Source organism: Cetorhinus maximus, chromosome 8 (assembly GCF_964194155.1).
Source record: "Cetorhinus maximus chromosome 8, sCetMax3.hap1.1, whole genome shotgun sequence".
NCBI lineage: Eukaryota > Metazoa > Chordata > Chondrichthyes > Lamniformes > Cetorhinidae > Cetorhinus > Cetorhinus maximus.
Genome location: NC_135886.1, coordinates 86,190,066 through 86,197,705, shown reverse-complemented (window position 1 = coordinate 86,197,705; position 7,640 = coordinate 86,190,066).

Here is a 7,640-nt window from a genome sequence, read left to right as displayed (position 1 = left end):
CTTCTATGCCATAACAATCCTATGATTCTATCCTATATGTATTTCATCGTATACTATATTCTTAATTAAATGTCATGCCCAGTACAGGCAAGAAGATATTACAAATTTTAAAGCTGTATTTTAAAATGACCACACAGCTTTTAAGATGGCTGGCAACATATTTTGTGACTTTGGCAATATTGGCTCCAGACAGAACTGAAACTCAAGCAAATGCCTAATTAATCTATGGATGATCACAGTCACTTAGAAATTCACAACTCCTTTTGTTAACAATTAATTGTCAACAGAACAAGACAATCACATATCAGCCAACTTGTCTTTCTACTTTACTTGGTCATAGAGACATTGAAACACAATGGCCGAGATTTTCTTGCCCCACCACAGGCGGGACCCGCCGTGGGCAAGGCGGCACCCCAGCTACAAGCCCATTGACTTGCGGTGGAACCGGAAGATTCCGGCAATGGGCGGATGGGGAAAATCCCGCCCAGTGTCTTTTCTTGAAAGGCATTCAAAATGGTAATTTAAATTGAACGGGTCATTCAGTTACAACAACCACAGCTGTCTCAAAGCTTTCATTGCTTTTTTCTTCTTCATCTGTATTTAACCTTTGTGTGTATGGTAGTGTATGTGAGAATTTTGCCCTTGGTGGGCGAGCAGGTCCCACCGCCTCGGCGGCGGGCAGGCAGCCAACCCCCACCACCGAAACGGGGCCTGCCGCCATTTTGAGTGGGCGGGCCAATTAAGGCCCGCCCAGCAGCCTGCCCGACAGGAAGCACTATGCCCTTCCTGTGCGGGGTGGGGTAGGGGGTGGGGGGGGAATCCCCAGCTGTCAAAGTGCGCTCTTTCACACATGCACGCAAAAGAGTGCACTTCTCCCTGAGGCAAAGTGCTGTCTCAGGGAGTTTACTGACAGGTAAGAAAAGTCAAAAAATAGAGAAATATTAAAATTAACAACATGTCCCCCTCATGTGACAATGTCACACAAGATGGGACATGTTAATAAGAAACACATAAAGTTTATTAATGTTTTAAAAAACGGACATGAAACTTCACCCCGCCAGTGGATGAAGTTTCATGAGTAATCGGGAGCCCGCTGGGGCTCCTGGCCTGCCCACCAGCCTTAAGCTTGGACGGGCCGGGTCTTTAACAAGGTTAATTAGCCTGTCAATGGCCAATTAAGGCCATTGACAGGTTGGCGGGCAGACAGCTGATTTCGCTGTCCGCCCGCCTTCCTGAAGATTTAAATGGATCGGGATGACATCGGGAGTTCCTCCCCTCATCATCCCGTATCATTTTCCCCTCGGCGAGCGGGCCCCACAACCAAATCGCCGAGGGGAAAATCTTGGCCATAATGTTTAAACCTCTGGGGCATGTGTGTGATAAGAATACTTTAAATTCACAAAAGCTTGCTGCTGGATTTTTTAAAAATTGGGAGCAGCCACTCTGAGGTAAGAAAACTCACTAACCTCACATGTTAAAACACTTTAATCATGGACAATAAAAAAACAAATAACTCTGACCATGATGTAACACTATTATAATCCAGCTGTGGGAAAGCCTCACCTATACTTCCAGCACATTCTTGGCCAGCTTCCCACCTGGGACTCTCTTTAATCTTGAGCTCATCCAAAACACTTCTGCTTGTACCCTAACGAATACCACATTTTGTTCACTTCAACACCAGTTTGCTTGCTGATCTACATTGACTCCCAGTCCAGCATTGTCTTGATTTTAAAATGCTCATCCTTTTTTTTCAAATTGTTCCATGACTTTGCTTTCCCCAACTCTGTAACATCCTCCAGCTCTACAGCCCTCATAACCTCTGTGCTCACCCAATTTTGACCTCTTGCACATCTCCTATTTTAATCACTCCACCATTGACAGCAGTGCCAGTAGCTGATCTAAGCACTAAACCTTGGAATTCCCTCTGTAAGCCTGTTGCCTCTCTATTTCTCTCTCCCCCTTGGTCAAACATTTGGTCATTTGTCCTAATATCTCCTTATGTGGCTTTGAAAACAATTCAGCAAAATGCCTTGGCATGTTTTGCTACATTTGCAGGCACTATATAAATGCAGTAATTGTTGGCTATTGGGTATCATAGGGAGCAATATAATGCGTATCAGACATTATTGCAGGGTTTCTTCTTTTTCATAGCAACTGTGAATTTGAGAATTTAATCAGAAATGTACCAGGCCAAGGTACAATGCTGAATTAATGGCAGTCTTAGAATGAACAAAATAGCAGTAACCTTGTCATATTTTGGATTTTTGTATAGAAATGCTATTGCATTACTCAAAGGCCCCATGGTATTCGGCTGAGTAATGTGAAGTGTGTGAATTCTCTATTGAATACTATACAATGTTGATGATGGATAGTCAGTTAAGTTGCAGTACTGCTTTCTGTACTTCAATATAATGAAATAGGAATGCAGCTATTGTATTCTCGGACTCTTCATTTTTGTATCTGATAAATTTTACTCTGACACAACTCATGATTTTATTTTTTTGTACACATGTGCAATCTGATTTTAATCACAGAATCATTATTGTGCAGAAAGAGGATATTCGGCCAATTGTGTCTGCACCGAACGAACACTTCATTTAGTGCCATTCTCCTACCTTCTCTCTGTAACCCTGCACATTCTTCCTTTTCAGATAATAGTCTAATTCCCATTTGAATGCTTCAATTGAACCTGCTTCCACCACGTTCTCAGGCAATGCATTCCGTACCTTAGCCACTCGCTGCATGATTTTTTTTTCTCATATTGCTTTTGCTTCTTCTGCCAATTACTTTAAATCTGTGCTCTCTCATTCGCAATCCTTTCACAAGTGGGGTCAGATTCTCCTATCCACTCTGTCCAGACGCCTCATGATTTTGAATACCTCTATCAAATCTCCTCCCAGCCTTCTCTTCTGCAAGGAAAACAGGCCCAACTTCTCCAATCTATTTTCATAACTGAAATTCCTCATCTCTGAACCATTCCCATGAATGTTTTCTGCACTCCCTCCAATGGCTTCATGTCCTTCCTAAAGTGCGGCACCCAGAAGTGGATGCAATGCTCCAGCAGAGGCCAAAGTAGTATCTTATACAAATTCAACATACCTCCTTGTTTTTGTACTCTATGCTCCTATTAATAAAACTTAATGTGATGAACATGCATTTATGATATTACCGATTTTAAGGACAATTTTTTTAAAGGTACATTTCTGTTTTTAAACCTTTACATTGAGTTTAAAAGTCATTTTCAAACTGGAAGTATGGACAGACAACATGGCACCTTTCAGTGTTTGTTCAAACCTTGTCGGACTCTTATCTCTCAAGCTGGCTACTGTGAAGATGGATGCTATTTTCAAAAATATTTTTGGAAATAGAAGTGACAAGGGATGTTTACAATTTACAAAGGTTTCATAAGTAAACAAGGGAAATTTATTACATTTTATTTTACCTGAAAGTGGAGGCAATAGGAAAACATTAATTTTGGAATATATATTTTGGAAAAAATGAGTTCAAAGAAGTGCTTGGAACAATGGAGTCTAAGATCGAAGGGGAAAAGGATAATTAAGGAAAGATGTTTCGTTGAGTTGAGGTGGCTATGTGGGGGAAATGTCCTGAGGCCAGCTCTGTGCTGAGAAAAATTGTAGATTTTGAAGCAGCCATCCAGTTTCAAGCCAGAAAAGTCTTTGCTTTCAGAAAGCAGTCTGTTTCTGAACTTCCTTTGCTTCCAGAGCAGAGTGGAAGAGAGTGAGAAGCCGTGTGGTATACTTTATTAAAGTAGCAGCTGTATTTGCCTTGGGCAATGTTACTGGATTTTTATGGTTAAAATCTATAAGGGAGCTGTTGCCAAGCAGATTACTTGTGTGATAAAAGCAAAAAACTGCGGATGCTGGAAATCCAAAACAAAAATAAAAATACCTGGAAAAACTCAGCAGGTCTGGCAGCGTCTGCAGAGAGGAACACAGTTAACGTTTTGAGTCCATATGACTCTTCAACAGAGCTAAGTAAAAATAGAAAAGAGGTGAAATATAAGCTGGTTTAAGTGGGGGAGGTGGGGGGTGGTTTGAGCTGGATAGAAGGCCAGTGATAGGTGGAGATAGCCAAAAGATGTCATAGACAAAAGGACAAAGAGGTGTTGAAGGTGGTGATATTATCTAAGGAATGTGCTAATTAACGGTAGAAAGCAGGACAAGCAGGGTACAGATAGCCCTAGTGGGGGTGGGGTGGGGTGAAGGGAAGGGATCAAGAGATCGAAATAGGCTAAAAGGTAGAGATAAAACAATGGATGGAAATACATTTTAAAATAATGGAAATAGGTGGGAAAAGAAAAATCTATATAAGTTATTGGAAAAAAAAGGGGGATCAGAAGGGGGGGTGGGGATGGAGGAGAGAGTTTATGATCTAAAATTGTTGAACTCAACATTCAGTCTGGAAGGCTGTAAAGTGCCTAGTCAGAAGATGAGGTGCTGTTCCTCCAGTTTGCGTTGAGCTTCACTGGAACAATGCAGCAGGCCAAGGACCAGACATGTGGGCATAAGAGCAGGGTGGAGTGTTGAAATGGCAAGCGACAGGGAGGTCTGGGTCATGCTTGCGGACAGACTGAAGGTGTTCTGCAAAGCGGTCACCCAGTCTGCGTTTGGTCTCTCCAATGTAGAGGAAACCGCATTGGGAGCAACGAATGCAGTAGACTAAATTGAGGGAAGTGCAAGTGAAATGCTGCTTCACTTGAAAGGAGTGTTTGGGCCCTTGAAAGGTAAGGAGAGGGGAAGTAAAGGGGCAGGTGTTGCACTTTCTGCGGTTGCATGGGAAGGTGCCGTGGGAGGGGGTTGAGGTGTAGGGGGTGATGGAGGAGTGGACCAGGGTGTCCCGGAGGGAATGATCCCTGTGGAATGTCGCCGGGGGGGTGAAGGGAAGATGTGTTTGGTGGTGGCATCATGCTGGAGTTGGTGGAAATGGCGGAGGATGATCCTTTCATTGCAGAGGCTGGTTGGGTGACAAGTGAGGACAAGGGGGACCCTATCATGTTTCTGGGAGGGAGAGGAAGGTGTGAGGGCGTATGTGTGGGAGATGGGCCAGACACAGTTGAGGGCCCTGTCAACCACCGTGGGTGGAAAACCTCGGTTAAGGAAGAAGGAAGACATGTCAGAGGAACTGTTTTTGAAAGTGGCATCATCAGAACAGATCCGACGGAGGCAAAGGAACTGAGAGAATGGGATGGAGTCCTTACAGGAAGCGGGGTGTGAGGAGCTGTAGTCGAGGTGGCTGTGGGAGTCGGTAGGCTTGTAATGGATATTGGTGGACAGTCTATCACCAGAAATTGAGACAGAGAGGTCACGGAAGGGAAGGGAAGTGTCAGAGATGGACCATGTAAAAATGATGGAGGGGTGGAAATTGGTAACAAAATTAATAAGTTTTTCCAGGCCCAGACGAGAGCATGAAGCTGCACCGAAGTAATCATCGATGTACCGGAGAAAGAGTTGTGGGAGGGGGCCGGAGTAGGACTGGAACAAGGAATGTTCCACATACCCCATAAAGAGACATGCATAACAAGGGCCCATGCGGGTACCCATAGCCACACCTTTTATTTGGAGGAAGTGAGAAGAGTTTAAGGAGAAATTGATCAGTGTGAGAACAAGTTCAGCTAGACGGAGGAGAGTAGTGGTGGATGGGGATTGTTCGGGCCTCTGTTCGAGGAAGAAGCGGAGAGCCATCAGACCATCCCGGTGGGGGATGGAGGTGTAGAGGGATTGGGCGTCCATGGTGAAGAGGAGGCGGTTGGGGCCAGGGAACTGAAAATTGTTGATATGATGTAGGGTGTCTGAGGAATCACGGATGTAGGTGGGAAGGGACTGGACAAGGGGAAGGGAATGGAGTCAAGATAGCGAGAAATGAGTTCCGTGGGGCAGGAACAGGCTGACACGATTGGTCTGCCGGGACAGTCCTGTTTGTGGATTTTGGGTAGGAGGTAGAAGCGGGCCGTCCGAGGTTGGGAGACTCTGAGGTTGGAAGCTGTGGAAGGAAGATCTCCAGAGGAGATGAGGTCAGTAACAGTCCTGGAAACAATGGCTTGAGGTTCAGTGGTGGGGTCATGGTCCAGGGGGAGGTAGGAGGAAGTGTCTGCGAGTTGACGCTCAGCCTCTGCGAGGTAGAGGTCAGTGCGCCAGACGACAGCACCACCCTTGTCAGCGGGTTTGATGACAATGTTAGGGTTGGACCTGAGAGAACGGAATGCAGCAAGTTCAGAGAGAGACAGGTTAGAGTGGGTGAGAGGAGCAGAGAAATTGAGACGACTAATGTCACGCCGACAGTTCTCAATGAAAGAGAAGGTAAGAATCCAGAGGGAGGGGTCCAGGTGGAGGGAGAATATTGGAGGCTGGTAAAAGGTTCTGTTGAATGGGGAGAGGACTCCTGCCCAAATAAGTGAGCACGGAGATGAAGGCGGCGGAAGAAGAGTTCAGCATCATGCCGAGCCCGAAATTCATTGAGATGAGGGCGTAAGGGTATGAAGCTAAGTCCTTTGCTGAGCACTGAACGTTCAGCATCGGAGAGGGGAAGGTCAGGGGGTATGGTGAATATGCGGCTGGGGCTGCCTGATTACTTGTATGTTTTGACCAAGTGGGTTTTTTGGGGGGAGTGTTTTGTAATAGTTTAACTGTATAATTTGTGTACTTAAGTTTTTTTTGCTTCTTGTTAATAAATCTTTTAATTTTAAAATTCTAAAAGTGTTACTGGGATTCTATGTTTCTGGAATTAGTAGTTTTCCCTTTGTTTTTCAAAATACAAGAAAACATTATGATCAGTAAGACAAGTTTCCTTCTGGGATTTGGTTTGCTCAGCGAATAACATCAACTGCGGTCATAACATTACAAAGAGTCATTAAAATGCAAAAACTTCTCCAGGGATGCCCATTGAATATTCTAAAATGTGTGAAAAACCCTTTTACTTCTGAGGGAACAGGAGACAGGAAAGGACTTCAAAGGACCACAACATAATTAATTTGTTTGCCTGGTAAAACAATGACTCCTGAAAGTTAACACAGCAGCTAGGTAATTTTGTTTTTGTTTTGGATATCCAGCATCCGCAGTAGCTTTTAGCTATTTATGTGTTTTTTGTTCTGTGTAAAAGAGACGGTAAGACACCATCTTGAGTGGCAAAGTGCAGAACCCCCAAGAAGGACTCTGAGAGACAACATCAGAGAGGGCGCTTGGCCAAGGGAGGACAAAGAAGAAGTTATTAAGAAATCAACCGCTGATCTGCAAGTACTGTATCTGCAGAATTAGTGAGGAATAGGAAACCTTCTCTCTCTCTGCCAAAAATCTACCGACCTGCGGAGGCTGCCTGAAAAGGCAAACCTCTGAACATTCAATTGCAGAAGCCATCACAGCTACAAAACAGAACCTCAAGGGCAGAATTTTTTGCTTGGCGTGCAGGCCGACACGCTTATGCAGTATTTCAGTTAGCGGGCGCAAGCAGGTGTAGGAGCCGCGCCCACCAATAATTAGGAGGCCATTAAAAAGCCAATTGACACCGATTTTTCGTTGCCCATGTGATTTTGCGCTCATCGCACGGGCAAAACAGACAGGCGGCCAGTTGAAAATTTCGAAAACCTCATCCACAGGTGGGAAAAATGGGGTCAGCAGCATTGC